At 28.7% G+C, this 18,532-nt stretch overlaps 1 protein-coding gene across 1 annotated transcript in view; it reads right to left on the reverse strand.

Annotated features, from left to right (window-relative positions):
- The window catches only part of LOC107437406 (attractin-like protein dsd), a 95,118-nt gene extending 76,990 nt beyond the window's left edge, over positions 1-18,128 (reverse strand). The window contains exon 1 of the mRNA XM_043040918.2: positions 18,029-18,128. The gene's annotated coding sequence lies outside the window, so the exon portion shown is untranslated. The remainder of the gene's footprint in view (positions 1-18,028) is intronic.
- Positions 18,129-18,532: the final 404 nt, after the last annotated feature.

Consider the following 18,532-nt stretch of genomic DNA (forward strand, 5'->3'; position numbering starts at 1 on the left):
TGATAATTTATAACCAATGTATTTATAAACTATTTTATATACTATTTATAAGAAGAAATGACAATGATCAGGAATTACCCCAGTGATCAATAATTACCCCATCTGTAGGGGGCAACATTTGATATAGTTTCCTATAATCAATTATAATGTTTACAGTAGATCTGAAATAATTAAACAAGAGCTTGCACTATTTTCATATCAAAGAAAAAGAAAGTAACTCAAAATGTTTATTATTAAGAGAAGGAGGGAGATCTTTGCAGAAATGTGCACTTTTTGAAACCCATCTTTGAAATGGAAAATACAGAAAGCAGTTTAAAAGATACTTATTTTGTCAGATTAAACAAAAAACTATTATTAAGTAAATGCAGTTATACCTTAGTAAAGTGTACAAGCATTCTTGTCCATGTCTCAAATTTAGAAAAAAAAATATTTTTTTTAAAATAAAACTTAGGTGATCATTATTTACCCCAGAAACAGAGTGATCGTGAATTACCCCGGACCACCCTACCATAATTTTTTTAGTAATAATTACCGTAAAATTCCTGAATCACTCTAATTAAATAAATATTACTGTAAAAATTGTGGTATAATATTTTACAGTAAAAATGGATTTTACGGATGATGCACCCAAAGTGCCGGTACTTTATAGCGTATTTGGATCTGGAATTTTACACAGTGTACTCTCACTGAATTCTTCTACGCTCGAAAGCACACATTGTTAAGTTCGTAATAATCAGCATAAAAAATCATTAAAATTTTAATTTCCGATGGCAAATGTTTCCTTAATCAGAGCAAAATACAAAAAAGTTTATTTCACATTTCACTATTTTACTAGAAATTATTTTTATAAAAAAACAACCATGACATTTCTGATAGCTTCCTTATGTGATTAGAAACAAGAAGATTGTTTTAAACTATCGGGAGTACAAATTTGTTCTGTCCGTTTTTAAGAGATGGCTCTGCTGTTTCATAGTGACAGCTGGTTTCGGTGGTTTCAAGGAGGTTAAGCATCTGTCAATAACATTCAGTTTATATCGCTTTGAGTTTCATACAAAAACCCTGTTTTTTACTTTGTTGAGTATGTCAAGTTTTGTGGTAACGAAGCGCCATTTGTGGGAGGTTTTATGTTTCTGCTTTAATTAGAAGAAAAGTGCAGCTGAAGAGCATCGAATTCTTGTAGAAGTTTATGGTGACAATGCTAAAACTGATAAATGACATGTAGGAATAGTTTCCACGTTTCAAGAATGGTGAATAGTTTTGTACACTATGAGCTGCTACAACCTGGTGATTCCATTACGGGCGATCGGTATAGGCTGCAATTAATTCGTTTGAGCCGTGCATTACGAGAAAAACGGCCGGAATACGGGCAAAGACATGACAAAGTTATTCTTCTGCCTAATAACGGTCAGCCTGATGTCACAAAAGTATTAAAAAAAAATTTGAAACGCTCAAGTGGGATATTTTACCACACCCGCTGTATTCGCTGGACATTGCTCCTTCTGGTTACTGGTTGTTCTGACGGATGCAGCACGATTTGACAGGTCACCAGTTCACTTCCTTCGCAGAAATCGAAAATTGGCTCTTAACTTGGATAGCCTCAAAAGACGAGACATTTTTTCGAGATGGAATTCAAAAAATGCCTGAGAGATGGGAAAAAGTAGTAGCCAGCGATGGACAATACTTTGATTAATCTGTTCATTCATTTTGTTCTGAAATAAATGCATTTTTAACCACGAAAAAAAACAGACCGAACTAATTTGTACACCCAATAATTTAAAATAAAATCCATTACCGTGAAATTCATCAGACTGTCAACCATATATAGTATACAACATACTTATTGAGAAACTTTTTCGTGTTTTTACTTACATATTCTTTTATAAAAAATATACCGTAAACCGGGGCGAGTCTGCCCATCCAGGGGCGAGTCTACCCATTTTAGTTTTATTTAATTTTCACTATTTTAAATTGCAAATAAAAAAATTTTTACCAATGGAGGACTTAGTTCAGACTCTAAGGAAGATGGCGCTGTAGTAGTTTGATCCGTTTTTATTTATTTGGTGTCTTTNCTTTAATTAGAAGAAAAGTGCAGCTGAAGAGCATCGAATTCTTGTAGAAGTTTATGGTGACAATGCTAAAACTGATAAATGACATGTAGGAATAGTTTCCACGTTTCAAGAATGGTGAATAGTTTTGTATACTATGAGCTGCTACAACCTGGTGATTCCATTACGGGCGATCGGTATAGGCTGCAATTAATTCGTTTGAGTCGTGCATTACGAGAAAAACGGCCGGAATACGAGCAAAGACATGACAAAGTTATTCCTCTGCCTAATAACGGTCAGCCTGATGTCACAAAAGTATTAAAAAAAAAATTTTGAAACGCTCAAGTGGGATATTTTACCACACCCGCTGTATTCGCTGGACATTGCTCCTTCTGATTACTGGTTGTTCCGACGGATGCAGCACGATTTGACAGGTCACCAGTTCACTTCCTTCGCAGAAATCGAAAATTGGCTCTTAACTTGGATAGCCTCAAAAGACGAGACATTTTTTCGAGATGGAATTCAAAAAATGCCTGAGAGATGGGAAAAAGTAGTAGCGATGGACAATACTTTGATTAATCTGTTCATTCATTTTGTTCTGAAATAAATGCATTTTTAACCACACAAAAAACAGACCGAACTAGTTTGTACACCCAATAATTTAAAATAAAATCCATTACCGGGAAATTCATGATACTGTCAACCATATATAGTATACAACATACTTATTGAGAAACTTTTTCGTGTTTTTACTTACATATTCTTTTATAAAAAATATAATAATTTTACTTTCAACATCGAAATTGAGTTTTAACCAATTATCCTAATATAAGAAATTAAACTGTATTTAGTCTAAAGTAACCGCTGCTCGGGGTCACTCACTTATCCTATTAGAAATTGAATGCATGTCGTATTAGACTATTATAACCCCTTGAGCAAGAATCTGCTAATGAAATGACACACAGCAAATTAGTAAAAGAATAATATTTTTAATATGTATAAAAAAAGAAATTAGATTTGAAAAACATGAGAAAGACTTTATTTTTCTTCTTATAACTTCTGAATACTAAACTTTTCTATCTAACTAGTAATTGTAATGAGATAATATCTAAATATTAAAATTCTGAAGGTGAAATATCTAAATTTGACTTTTATTCCACTCTGAGAAAAGAAGTATGGTCTACACTATCAGAATAAGGAAAATTTACAATGGCTCTATGTGAACACCAAAAAGCTCGGTAGTTTTTACCGAAACGCTTTGGTAATGATTTTGGTAAAATTTATAATAAAGTATGGTTTTATAATAAGTGATAAAAATTTGACAGGTTTTCACATAGTAATTTTATCATGATATCTCAGAGCATGGCATAAAAAACATTTATTCGGTTAAATTTACTTTTCTGTTTTGTATTTTTTCTGAATGAGTGGTAATAAAAACTAGAATTTTAAGAACTAGAATTTCTGGCAAACCACTACCATATAAATGAAAAAATTACCAAATGAATTGTCTAAATACCGTATATTTTGGGTTTTATTACCAGAATTATGGGGGTTTTTTTTACCAGAAATGTCATTACCATGCAGTACGGTAATTTTAACAGATTTTTTTTCTCCGTGCAGCCATCTCAAAAATATGGAAACATCCTCGTTTCTTTAGCAAGGAAGGTTTATTATATGTCAGTTCACTTTTAAACAATAATATCCCTTTTATCGGGCCTTGTACAATCCAGCCCCGAAAATTCATTTTTACGAAATGCTTACGAATATTTTAAAATGCCCCGTCTCTAAACTAAAAGGGATAAACAATTTTGACGCATTGGTAACAGGTTACTAAAGGTAATATTTTGACGCTTACCTTATCTTTATCACGTACTTAGATCCTTTTACAATAGATAGTTTGGAGGTAAACACTTTACTCATCAAAACAGAAGCTTACAAGAACTCCAGTGTTGCCAATGGTAACATTTTTAAAAACCAAAAATTATTAATAATATCCTCCATGCAAACAGTTTTTTTTAAGCCTAAAGGTACCCATATACTTGTTTAATTTGTTAAGAACAAAAATTTACAACTTTTTATTTTTGTGTAAGACTAAAGTAACTCGCAAGGTAGACTCAATTAACCGTATTTAAAAATTAACCCTAGGCTATTTTTGATCAACGGAAAAAAACAAAAATATCTGATATTAAAAATATTTTTTGATATTCTCCACATTAATAATTTAATATATAAATACACTGTAAAAAATTCCGGATCAAATTACTGTAAAAAGTACCAGCATTCAGGCATGTGCCGGTACTTTTTATCTTAAAATTCATTTTTATCGCAAATGTTACGGAACAAAAAAAATCTGATATAACGAAATTTTTGCAATAATAATTAAGGTGAAATCACTAAATCACTCTAATTAAATAATTGTAACTAAATAATTAAGTAATATGTAATAATTACCTTAAAATTATTGAACACCTTTCATTAAATAACTATTACTGTAAAAATTACAGTATAAATGGATTTTGGAAAAAAATGGATTTTACAGTAAAATATATGATGCACACAAAGTGCCGGCACTTCATACCGTAATTTGCTCCGGAATTTTTGTACGGTATAGGCATTTGATAATTATTCGTAGCATTTTAAAGTTCTATATTCTTTCTGACGACTTGGAAAGTATAACAGTATTGCATAAGTGATTGTGAAGTAATACGAATACAGATTATTATTTAAAAATATTACTTACCACGTTTTAGTAATAAAATAGAAGTTTTCAACCAAACAGAAAACATATGGTTTGACATTGTTTCACAATGAATCTTTCCATTGTATTATTGTATCCATTTTCTCCGAGGAAAAAAATAGCACATTTATATTTAGAATTTGTTTTGAGCTTTTTTCTTTGCGTGTGCAAACAATTATTTTATACAAAAANACCAAAAAAAAAACTTTGAGAGCGATTTTTTTAAAATTTTTTTTAAATAAGAATTTAAAAACGTTAGTTTTCTATTAAGTAATCAATTTTTACAATTATCAATAAAAATGAAGTATTTGTTTAGCTTTTTTAGTCTGTAGATTTAAGTTTATTTAGTTAAAAGAGTTATCTTTAAATCTGAATATTATCTACAAAAGAAAGCTTTAACTCAACCCAATATTTACTATTTTAAGGGCGAGATAAATGGGATAAAGATACAAAAAAATAAATCGTAAAATAATAAAAAGTAATAAAATCATTTCACTTTACTTTCAATTGCACTTGAAGGAACCATAACACAAACAATTAGATAATTGTTTGCTTCAATTGAATTAATTGCACATGCACTGAATATAACGATTTAATAAATGTTAGATTGTTCAAAAAATTTGAATGATTCCATTTTGCAAAAAAAAAAAATTAATGTTTTTAAAACAAAAATGCTTTGAAAATGATTTTTTAAAGAAAATTTTTAGATAACAATTTAAAAATATTATTTTACTATTAAGTAATCAGTTCTTTATAATTATCAATAAATGGTATTTTTTAAGCTTTTTTAGTCTGTAGATTTAAGTTTATCTAGTTTAAAGAGTCAATCTTCAAATCCGATTATAATTTACAGAAGAGAACATTAACTCAACCCAAAAGTTATTATTTTAAAAGTGAGAAAATTATAGATACTGAAGAAAAAAAATCGTAAAATAATAAAAAGTAATGAAATTATTGCACTTCACATTGCTTACACTTTATTGAGAATTTCTTTTCTTTATCCTCAGTATAGTTCCTTTTCAGTATAGTTCCTTTTAATAAAATTAATTTTAAGGGAAATAAAACTTTTTTTAATAATAATAACAAATAAATAGAAAAGGTAATTATCTGTAATGATTTATTTTGCAACTCAAACTCCTAAAAAGCAACCAAAAATAAAAATACTTAACTACATTTATGGGGTGTAATAAATCTCTCTAATAATAGAGCTTAAAACAGCTAAAAAATCTATAATAGTTTTCTCAACACTAAGTCTATTGGAGTTTCATTAAAACTTCTAGTTCTGAAGTGTCTAAAAATATTTTTTATAGCAGTTAAAGGTGACCTAGTTTCTTCTACTATCTCATTGTTTTAAGTTTCCAATAACTACATAACGAAAAATTTATTTCACCCAGAGTTCGCATTTGTAACAAGGTAACGCATATTTGAACGAAAAATAAACTGTATAGTACTTCTGGTTTAAAAAGAAGCACATAATTCTGGTAATAAAAACTACAGTATTTAAACCATTTGCTAATTTTTCCGTTCATATGATAACGTTTCACCGGAAATAATTGCTTTCCAAATCAAAATTATGGTTCTAATTACCCCACATTTAGTAAAAAATACAATAAATGTTTTTTTTTAATTTAGCCGAAATTACACTGAACAATCTAATCGAATAACTGGTTTTTATACTTTTACTAGTATTTAAAAAGTATAACTTTTAAAAAGTATAATAAAAAAATTAACAAATTTTACCACATTACCAAATTTTATCGCAAATTATAAAACCATATTTTATTGTTAACCTTACCAAAATCATTATTAATGCGCTTTGGTAAAACTTATCGAGCTTTGTGGCATTCCCATAGAGCCAGAAACGTAGTAAATTTTATCATAATTCTTCCTGCCACTCATTTACACGCTTTTCATTAGTTTTAAACATGCTTTTTTTCTCAATGTGAGAATAAAGTATTTTTTATGGCCCTTAAGCAAAGGAATAAAATAATTGCACTATTTTGTTTGCATTTAAATAAAAAAACAACGTGAAAAAAATTTCATGACGAAATAAAAATTTTAATTATGAAGTGAAACGCATTTCAAGCACAAATGTACTCTTTAGGTGTGTAACTTTTTGTAACATTATTAAACGCATTATATTTAAAGGTTACACTTTAATTACTGTTAAAAAAAAAATTATTTTTATTCTGAGTAGAAAAGTATATAAAAACATTACATTTATGTTCCGATTCTTTTTTTGTGCATATTTTGAAGCACAAAGTCTTACATAAAGAGTGTAAAAATAAAAAGCGGCCCACCCTGAATAACTTTTGATCTAATGATCGTATCAAGTTCTAGGATTCAATCTTAATGGTAGTTTTTTTTCCATAGAAAACTATTTCACTCTAGTTTGCTTCCTGCTTAGATTTTGAAAGATTTGAAAGATTTGACTTAGATTTTGAAAACCAGAATTTCAGATAAACCGTCACCCTATGAACGGAAAAATTACCAAATAAATGTTTTAAATACTGCCAACCGGACTGTGTAGTGATCATGAGAGCACCTCACATAGGAAAAGTCCTGGGTTCGAATCCCAGACAAGGCAGGCATAGATGTTCTTTCATTATCTGTACTTACTATGGAGCATTCTTTGTACCCACCTAATATAGTGCCCCTGAAAGAGTGACCAACAAATCTGCCCAACTGATACCTGACTGACGAGTTAATCGGGTAGGCATTGAAAAAAAAAATTTCGAAATACTGTTTTTTGGTTTTTATTACCAGAATTGTAGGGTTTTTTTACCAACAATGTCATTACCATACATAACAATAATTTAACCAGAAATTTTTTCTCGGTGTACATTACAGCTCAGCTCTATATTTAAAGGGTAGAAAGTTTTCTTTTTGTCTATTTTCGCAATTATTCGTCTGCATTAACTAATAAGCATATTTAGGTACCTTCAAATCTACATAAAAATGCGATTATTAGATTAGAAGTTATTAGGAGTTAAGTTGCTTCTTTTTCATACTGTATAATTGAACTGGACGAGAAGCTGCGACTACGCTGCGCCAAACTCAAGGGAAAAGAAACTCACAATAATACGTACCCAAATATTATCAAGATATATAAATTAAATTTACATTAAAAAGTTTTAAAAAAAATATGGTCTTAATAACAAGGATAAATAATGAAACGATGAAGCTAAAAGATGAAGCTATGAAAATAAATTGCTGGTTCGTATTTTTTTTTTCCTAATCGTACTTTTATACGCCCTTGAAACTAAACAATCCTAAACTGTTAAACAAATAATCACTCAACCATTTAATATGAATAGCTCTGAATTAAAAACAAAGCCTGAGACTGAATTGAAAACAAAAATTTTAAACCTTAGGAAGTGAAGAGACAAATTGATTGACTAAACTGTTCCTTTTTTTTGTTTTTTACTTTTTCATTAATTTTCTTTTTGTTTTTCTTTTGAATCGATCGATTATAACTTTGTTTTACATTGTTTAGACTTCCAGAGTTTTACAGTTTTTTCTCTATTTTTCATAAAGGAAAAATATTTTAAAGTTTCTATTTAATTTAGAATTTAAATTTTCTTAAAATTTAGAGTTTTGCAGCAAAACTATTCTTTTTTTTCAATTTTTGAAAAAAAATTAAATCGCTGTGATTATAATTTTTTTTTAAAGCTAGATGAAAAATTATGTTGTATCATAGGAAATTTGAATAGCAATATTGAAATGAAAACAATGCGAAAATCGTTGGAAAATAGTGTCTGAAATGAGACATTACGGTTAGAAAATATGTTTCTCTGAAAAACAGCATTAATATTTAAAAATTTGAAAGCACCATTTTATATTTAAACGTAATAGCAAGAAAATTAAAATTGTTCTAAATAATACTGAAGTTCGAATTTCCCCAAATCATTTTTTTACACAAAATACAGAAACAGAAAATTTTTCTCTTATGGTAATATCAGAGTTTTATCCCCTTTTAAAGTGGATGGAATAGGGTTTTTTTACTGTAAAGATGGTGTTATTTGAGAAACTCACCTGTGTTTTAATCATACTGAAATGTTTGAGTCTTAACCAATCTTCGTAGAAATTTTAAAAGTCCTTTGATTTTGCTGCGTACATTTGGTCTTGGAAATTTTGATATTTTGCGAAAGGCGTTCAATTTAAAGTTAAATTATTCATTTTGACAAAAAATTGAAACTAACAATGAAAGTTTATACTGAAAAGAAAATTTATATCAGGTTAAAATCCCAAATGATAAACCAAAAAAAATCGAAATTGGTTAAGAAGCGATAGAATAATTTAATAACTTTAATTTTGAAATATAATTTTGAAGTAATTACTATGACAGATTTAAGTAACAATAAGAAACTCCATTTTGTGACAAGGATAAGGAACTTCTTGCGATTTGTTTTTGTTTTTTATTTATCATGAAATAACAAAAAAGTGGTGGCAGAATTTACACGCTTACAATCAGTTTCTGGCAAAATAAAAGGAAAAAATAATAGTTGTGTTGAAACATATATGAATCAGATTTGATATTATCTGAAATGATTTTTTTTAAATTAAGGTGATTTTTTAAACGAGAAATTTTTCAAATTTGCAACCAATTTCTTGTGTTCACAATTTATTTAGGCTTGTCATACTTATTTTAAAAAATATATAAGTAGACCTTTCTTTGAGTGTGTGTGTGTAAAAATGCACCTGCATATTTTTGAGATGTTGCACATTTAGGAAACGCGATTATATCATTAATTTCTCAAAAGTTTGCAAATTTCTTCTTTTTAGAGAAATTATAATGCTTTCTTGTATAGTGAATAAATTAGCATTGATCAAAACAACATTCTTTTTTTAGTTGATAAAATACATCGTATTAATTTCCATTCATCAAAGTACATCGCGCAAATAGAAAAAAAGACAGTTAGCACACCCTGAGTTACTTTTTCACGTACTAAATACTCAATCTTAATAGTTTGTGCATCTAACATCAAACATGTCAGTTAATTAGAGCAGACGATATTTTAAGTTGCGAAAACAAACACAAAAACTTACTTTTTCTGAATAAACAGGCTTCTTTTCGACGAATTTGGATTTGTGTCCTTCAAAGTATCAGGGATTGCTGCAAATCTCGAAAATATGGTTTTCGTATATTTGGCAGATGGCACTGACCCTCTAAATATGCGGGGTTATAGTCACAATCTGGGAAATGTGGTCCCACTAGTTCGGTCAGGAGATCTGTGAAAAGTTTGGAACCCTTAATGTCTTAATTTTTTGAGTATTTCGCTATATGAGTTATCCACTTTATGAGCTATCCAGTTTTTAGGATTTGTATTTTTAAAATATTATTTCTCGAGAACTATAAGTTCAATTTCACTCAAATTTTGTATTTTGTAATTTAAAACTACATGTTTTAAAAGTGAAGTAAGAATTTCGATACTTAACAATTTTTTCGGCCATTTTTAATAAATTAATAAAATTAAAAAATAATTATTTGAAATTTTTTTGCATGGACTTGTCTTTGGATAAACGAATTTTATAATTGTGAGCAAAGGGACCGGGATAGCCTGGTTGGTAGGGCACTGGGCCCATGTTCAAGAGGTGGTGGGTTCGATCCCCGTCAGGCGAAGACTCCCGTGTAGTAAATGGTGACTGATGCACATTAAATCTGTCGAGTCGCGAATTCCTCCATTACAAATCAATACCTCTGGGGGTACTGAACCAGGAGTTTCCTTGTCTTCTGGATTGGTTCGAAATTACAAGGCTACGGAGTTGAACATCAGTAGTCGAAAACCCAAAACATTGGGTCGGCTGTTCAACGATAGATATAAAATAAAATAAAAAATTGTGAGCAAAATTTTGCGAAATGCACAAAAACTGAAATTAACATTAAGAAGAACGCTAAACTATTGAGGCCATAGTTTACAGATTGCGGACCCAAGTTTAGAAGGTCAAAAATCCAAATCATTAGGGAAAAAAGGTATGCTCATTTAGTAAAAATACGTTTTTGTGTCTGATTTCCTTATTTACGTTATCTCCTTCTCTAATAATTAAGCATATTTAAGGTTAGACCGTCGAACAATCAAGATAAATAGTTCATGAAAATCCGATCATAAGAACAAAAATAATTCCAAGTGTTCTCTTTTTTGAACACTGTACATTAGTCAAAATATACTTATTATCACCTTTTTTTAATAAAATAAGCTTTTTAAGATAGTTTGTTTATAGTAAAACAAAGGCTATGGATGAAATATCGTTAAAAATTAAATTTAAACTTATTAAATTATTTATATCATTAATAAACAATTTATTTAAATTAGATGCAGCTGCTTTTTCTATCAATTGCTAGCAAATTTTTGTTTTCAGGAGATATATTTTATTTTCAATATTTTGAGCATTTTGTTGTATCAGAATGATAATAATTTTTCTGTTGATAATTATGTAATTTGTTTAATGATAAAATTCCTTAGTAGATAATTATGTATTACGTAACATATACATGAAACGATAGTTTTCTGATTCAATTGTTAGGAAATCGTTTGAATTCGATAACGCAATTTTTTAATTCAATCCCTTCATAACAACGCATTTAAATGGAATTTAAATGACATTTTTAACACCCGGAGAAAAAGATTCTGGTAAAATGATTGCACTGTATGGTAATGACATTTCTGGTAAAAAAAAAAAAACAATTCTAGTTAATAAAACCATTATATGCAGTATTTAAACCGGTATATACAGTATTAAAACAGATTTAAGAATTATTCCGTTCATAAGGTAACGGTTTACCGGAAATTCTGGTTTTCAAAATTTAACTTATATACTGACACCCAGGATGCATAATCCATAAAATCTATTTTATTGTGAAATCAATTTTTAGCGTAGTTTTTACTGTTATATTTATTCGATTACTGGGATTTAGTGATTTATGTGACAATAAATATAAACTGTAAAAAATACGTTACATTAGATTACCGATATCAAAAATGAATTTTACGGTAAAATGTGCCGGCACCCTGAGTCCCGATAATTTTTAACGTAACTTGATCCAGAATTTTTTACAGTGCATTTAAGTTCCGAAAAACTATTTCACTTAGTACGAAGCATTTCATTTTCCCAATAGCCAAGTCAAAATTTAGCAGCAATTTTTAATGCCTAATATTAAAATGTCCAAACCTCAACAACACCTTGATAACATATCTTATTAGAAAAGCCCATGCATACATGGGAGAGGAACAGTTTAAAATATATGATTTTATCTATATACAGACATTGAATCAAACGCATATGGAGAAATTTCTACCTTAAAATAATGCAATCTACAATGTTTGAACATTAAGAACAACTACAATTTAAAAATACATAATTTCTTCATAAGCTTTGGATAAAAAGACATTTTACAGATCATTAAACAATCCATTTCCCGTTTAAGCGCATTATTTCTTCATCTTTTTTGAAGAAAAAAACTCTTTTCTTCATTTAAAGGCATTACAACATAAGTTAATATTTCTTAAAACCGAATATGCTCTTGAAATACTCGTAAGCATTTGGTCATTAATAATGTCTAGTAAATATTTAGCGAATTTCACAGCTTTTTCATGGTTTTCAACATTCCAAAGTTTTAAATAATGTTAAAATAATAATTCTTTTAGATTTTTCTTTACAAGTTATATTTTTAAATTTGCGATTTTTTAGCGTAATATAAGTTATTTTTGGATTGTGTAACATTATTTAGATAATACAAAACAGTGAGATAAAACTGTATTATTTTCAAGTGCTTTTGTATATAAATACAATGTAGAACAGCTATGGAATATTTTTAAGCCAGTCCATTAAAGGAATATTAAGTCGCATTATTTTTTTTTAATTATGTTCAACTGTTTTTCATATCATTAAAATTTATACATAATTAAAACCATTGTTGATCATCTGTTTTTTTTTCATATAGCCAATTTGGTAATCAATTAAAAATTTAAGCTTTTTAATGAAGGTTTAAGCGTTTATTAGATCTAAAAAAAATTGTAAAGTTTTTCATCTGTTTAGTTTCATTTTTCTTCACAAACAAAATGTATCCTGATTTTTATTTACCATAAGAGAATATCAATAACCTTGAAAAATCTTCAATTGATTTCTAAGTATGACTGGTATGATCTCTAACCTTTACAGGAAATAAAAATGCAAGTTATGATATTAAACATCAGAAATAAACCTTCTGTAATCGTTATCTTTTATTAAAATATTATATTCAGTGACTAAATTATTTATTTTTATATTTTTTTTTTTTTTTTTTGGTTTAAAAAGCAATTACCGTAAGGACTTCCAGATTCTAATTAAAGAAGTGGGAACGAAACGATTACCATATAGATTACTTGTAAAAAAAACAATAGCATGAAATAATCGTCGTTGTTCCTCCGGCACCATCAGACTCAAATTTTTTTAATCATTTAGGTAAGAATTGGACCATGTACACAAATAACTTGCTAAAGCGAGCCTATATATACTTTTAGGCTTACGAGAAAACATATCGCGCATTTCTCAATTAAGCAGATTTTACAACAGTGGATTTTTAAAAATGAAAATCCTTATTAAAGATTTATTGCAATGAGCCTAAGCAAACTCAGCCTGATAATATAATTCTTCAAATTTTTTCTAATTAGCCTAAAAACATACAGACTAATTGTAAAAGTTAAAAAATATGAGGCAGATTAGAAAATATTGAAGGCTTTTTCAATTAGCCATGCACTTTGCAAAATATGTGATGAAGAAAACGAACACAACTATTCAAGAAAGTGGACATAGTATTTATTGATTCCATTTTGCAAACTTCTCTAATGAATTTGTTCTTTTTTTTAAAGAAAAAGCTATTGAATCCAAATAAATTCATACTATGATATGTTACCTCCATTTGTATAAATCATTTTGTAGCTTTTATTAAATTAGTCTATTTTAGTCTATATTAGTCTTTTATTAAATTAGAATAGTGGATTTTTAAAATAAAAATCCTTATTAAAGATTTGTTGCAATGAGCCTAAGCAAACTCAGTTTGATAATATAATTCCTCATATTTTTCCTAATTAGCCCAAAAACATTCAGGCTAATTGTGAAAGCTAAAAATTATGAGACAGATTAGAAAATATTGAAGGCTTTTTCAATTAGCCATGCACGTTGCAAAATATGTGATGAAGAAAATGAACACAACTATTCAAGAAAGTGGACATAGTATTTATTGATTCCATTTTGCAAACTTCTCTAATGAATTTGTTCTTTTTTTTTCAAAGAATAAGCTATTGAATCCAAATAAATTCATACTATGACATGTTATCCTCCTTTTGTATAAATCATTTTGTAGCTTTTATTAAGTTAGTCTATTTTAGTCTATATTACTCTTTTATTAAATTAGAATAGTGGATTTTTAAAATAAAAGTCCTTATTAAAGATTTGTTGCAATGAGCCTAAGCAAACTCAGTCTGATAATATAATTCCTCATATTTTTCCTAATTAGCCCAAAAACATTCAGACTAATTGTGAAAGCTAAAAAATATAAGGCAGATTAGAAAATATTGAAGACTTTTTCAATTAGCCATGCACTTTGCAAAATATGTGATGAAGAAAATGAACACAACTATTCAAGAAAATGGACATAGTATTTATTGATTCCATTTTGCGAACTTCTCTAATGAATTTGTTCCTTTTTTTAAAGAATAAACTATTGAATTCAAATAAATTCATATTGACATGCTATCCTCCATTTGTATAAATCATTTTGTAGCTTTTATTAAATTAGTCTTCTCTTAATTAAAAAAAGACAGTTGTTAACAGTTGTTTATAACAACTGTTGACAACTGTTATAACATTAGTCAACAGTTGTTTATAAAATGTTGCCATAGGTTATGGGTGCTATAAATTTATAATAATGATTGCAAATTTATGTGAAGTCCAGAAAATTTCTCCGTAATGATTTTTTTAATACTTTCATTTTCTTACCATCGCTTAAAGGGTGATCCAATTTTGAATTCACAACTATTAATGTTCAACTTCATAGCCTTGTAGTTTTGAACCCAATCCAGAAGACAAGGAAACTCTTGTATCAAGTATTATGAGATATTTGCCTCCGTAAAGAACTTTATTAATGGAACATGAAGAGGAAAACCGCTAATCTTCCCACAGTTAGCCTGACTGCGAGGGGAGTACAACTCATGATTCGTCTACCACTAGAGGATATTTTACAACACTGTTGTCGGTGCGAGCAGGGCGCGGAATTCGTATCAAATATTCGTATTCAGCGCAAAAATTAAACGAATGCGGAATTCAAATAATTTTTGCTTCGTTATATATGATTTATTCAATTTGATATACGTCATCATACGTGGCCCATACGTAGCTAAAAATATAATATATAATCTTTAGAAGTCAGATTATTTTCGACAAATTGTAAAATTCACTTAATTCATCATTATAAATGTGAATAAATGAGCTTTCCTTTCAATTACAATAAACTAGAATTATGTCAACTAGTTATTTAGTGGACCCTAGGTAATTAAAAAAATTTTCAATTGTTTGTCAAAAACTATAAGTTATGTTTTAATCAATTTTCTATCTTCAATGGCGAACTCAAATCAAAATTTTGATTAATAACATAACCTTTTTAGTCATTTTTAAATCCAACCGAAAATCATATTTTTGCTATGTCAAGAAGAAAATTTTAGATTCGTTTGATCATTTGATAATTTATTTATTAGCGTTAAATAAATATTTTAGAATATACACAAAATATTGTCCAAAAGTTGCGCTTTATACAACAATGGGTTATTATTGCGAGAATTGTAAGATTGTTGCCAATTAGTTCCCGCTGTAACACATTTTATATTGTTTTATATTAAACAATACTTTGAAATGAATTGTTCAAAATTCTAACAATACTAAACTTGGAAAAGGCAGAGAAAGACGGACAAATGAAAATAAACAAAAACCATCAGATTGTTCACCTTTTCAATTGTTTACTTTTATTTTCTTAAACTGAAGAATCGGAATAAGAAAAAGGAAAACAGTCTGTTTTTCACGGTCGTTCGCGTAATTCCCATCGTCTGTTTTTGACTTAATCCAGTTTATTTATCCGTTTTCTTTCTTTTTTCGGAAGAAACCATGAAAAGTGTCTATCCTTCGATTTCTTAAACTCATTTATTTTCCTAAATATAGCTTCCTTTTTTTATCAAATTACTATTAGTCATGAAATTTCTTTTTAAATTTCTACTTTGTAAATTCTTAATCGTTTTTAAAATACGTTTTTGACTTAAGTTCAATAGTTCGCGTTTCATAACTTGTTTTTTTATCTATTTTTTACTCGAAGCAAATATCGCTCATGGGCTGCAATAAACAACTCAAAAAATCATGTTTTGAGATAAGTGAGTTTAAGGTTTTCATTCCTAAGGAAGATGCATAAGAAATACTTTCATTTGCTTAAACAAAGAGTACCTTCAAGTTAAATTATGAGTTGTGCTAGTATTGCAGCTGAAAGAATGTGTATTTTCATATTTACATTTTCATATTAGTCCAAAAATCTTGTTTTTAGAGTTGTGCCACTATTGCAGCATATGTTAGCTAAGGAAACTTAGCATTTTTTTAATTAAATTTTATACGCTGCTTTCCATTGAAATTTAAAAACAATAAAAGACTAATTTCTTTAATTTGGTCAGCAATTTAGATTTAAATCAGGAGTTAAACTGTGGTTTAAAACTAGGTTTAAACCAAACGTTAGTTGAAAAAAAAATTTTGAAAAGAACAAGTTTTTTTAAAAAGAAAAAAAAAGAAGTCAAGCTTGGTTTGGTTCATGCACTACTAATAAATCATTTAGATATTAAATGATTATTTGCGTGTTAAGTGGAGCTATAAGAAATATACAAGATCTTAAATTATTATATTTTTCATCTCGCTCTTATATTTATGAGCAAAAATGAATATTTTTGTATTCTATATCAAAACATTAATCAGTGGCTAAAAAACTTTCGATGAAAATATTTTAATGATTTAATTACTTTTAATTTAAAAACGTTTTTTAAAAGGAAACATTTAAAAAAAAAGCTTCATTTTTAGCTTTAAAAAATGATTTAAAAAAAAAGTCAAGCTTGGTTTGATGCATGCACTACTAAAAAATCATTTAGATAATAAATGTTTATTTACTTGTTAAAAGGAGCTGTACTTATGCACAAGATCTTTAGTTAGGAGAGGGCTTGTGATTTAATTCTTGAGTCATTCCACATCAGATCGAACACTTTCGAACCGACCCTCCTCCGGTTTTAATGAAATTTGGTAGAATGAACACACATGATAAAGTAAGAAATTTTACAAATTTTTAGATTTTTAATTTGAAAATTTTCCAATTTATAGACATTAGAAAAACTGAAATTTTCATAAAAAATGGCAAACTTGCATCTATATAAATGACTAACTTTTTCTTACTTGTACCAGAATTTTAACCACCATTGTAAAGCTAAGAGATAGACCTTTCATTTGATACCTTATATGACCTTCTGAGGCTAGGTCAAATTTTCAAAGTGAACTGATTTGTCCATTGACCTAAAATATCTTGGAGCATGTGGTCTCGAAAAATTACGAAAAAAAAATTTTTTTTACTGCAACATTCTTCTACACGTGTACAAATTTGTAGCCTAGATTCTCAACTTGAAGGTTATGAAGAATTCATAAAAGTGGTATGCTATACAATATCTAAGATAACATATTTAGCATAACTTTATCTAAGATAACATATTTAGGATAACTTTATCTAAGATAACATATCTAAGATAACATCCATAATATCCATGGAAAAGTGAGTTAAAAACCTAAAATTCTTAAGCCAATATAAAATTTCAAAAAATTTTCACTAAATGCTACAATTATGTATAAAAAAGTAATGTTTATCCGATATTTTCGGCTCCTAAAATGTACTCAAAATAACAATTTTATTTGTATCCATCGCTTTATTTTTTTTTATTAAAAATTGGTTAACCTTTGAATATGCGTAAAATACATGATCTAGTTACATGATGTGACTAACATTTATTTCATAGAGAATATTTTATAAAATTAAAATAAAAAATTCTGTTTATTAACTACGTAAAAATATGTAGGAATAGAATTTTTAATTAATGAAACATATAAACATTATAAAATTTTATGAAACAGTTGAGAATGATGTGATGCTACGTTTTGTTTATTATTTTCATTTCATTCGACGATATGAAATAAACCAAACCTGTTGTTGCTTGCTGATGAGGTTGATTTATGGTTTGACGTGGTGGAAAAGGACCTTAAGACTCTAAAAGTCCGAAACTGGAAACAAAAAGCTAGAGAAAGGCGACTTTGGAGTGTTAGGAAAACTGTTTGGAAAACTGTTAGTGAGGCCATGGTCCAACATGGACTGTAATGCCAGGGAGTTAGTTAGTTAGTTTTAGTTGTTGCTTGTCCCGGTGGCTGAGTGGTAGCGCTTCTCACTCCCGTGCCACAGGTCCTGGGTTCGATTCTCGGGTCGGGCAAGGTTGACTCAGCCCTTCATCCCTTCAGTGGGTTCATAAATGAGTACCAAGCATGCTTGAAAACTAAACACTGGGGGTTCCACGTTTGACAGAGCACCTAATCGGAACATCTGCTCCTGCACCCCAGAGTCCAAAGTCAAGAAAACTGAGATGGGAACAGTAAGCCTTGGCCCTCTAAGGGTTGTCGCCCCACTGAGTTTAGTTTAGTTGTTGCTTGTACATCA

Source organism: Parasteatoda tepidariorum, chromosome X2 (assembly GCF_043381705.1).
Source record: "Parasteatoda tepidariorum isolate YZ-2023 chromosome X2, CAS_Ptep_4.0, whole genome shotgun sequence".
NCBI classification, from domain to species: Eukaryota; Metazoa; Arthropoda; class Arachnida; order Araneae; family Theridiidae; genus Parasteatoda; species Parasteatoda tepidariorum.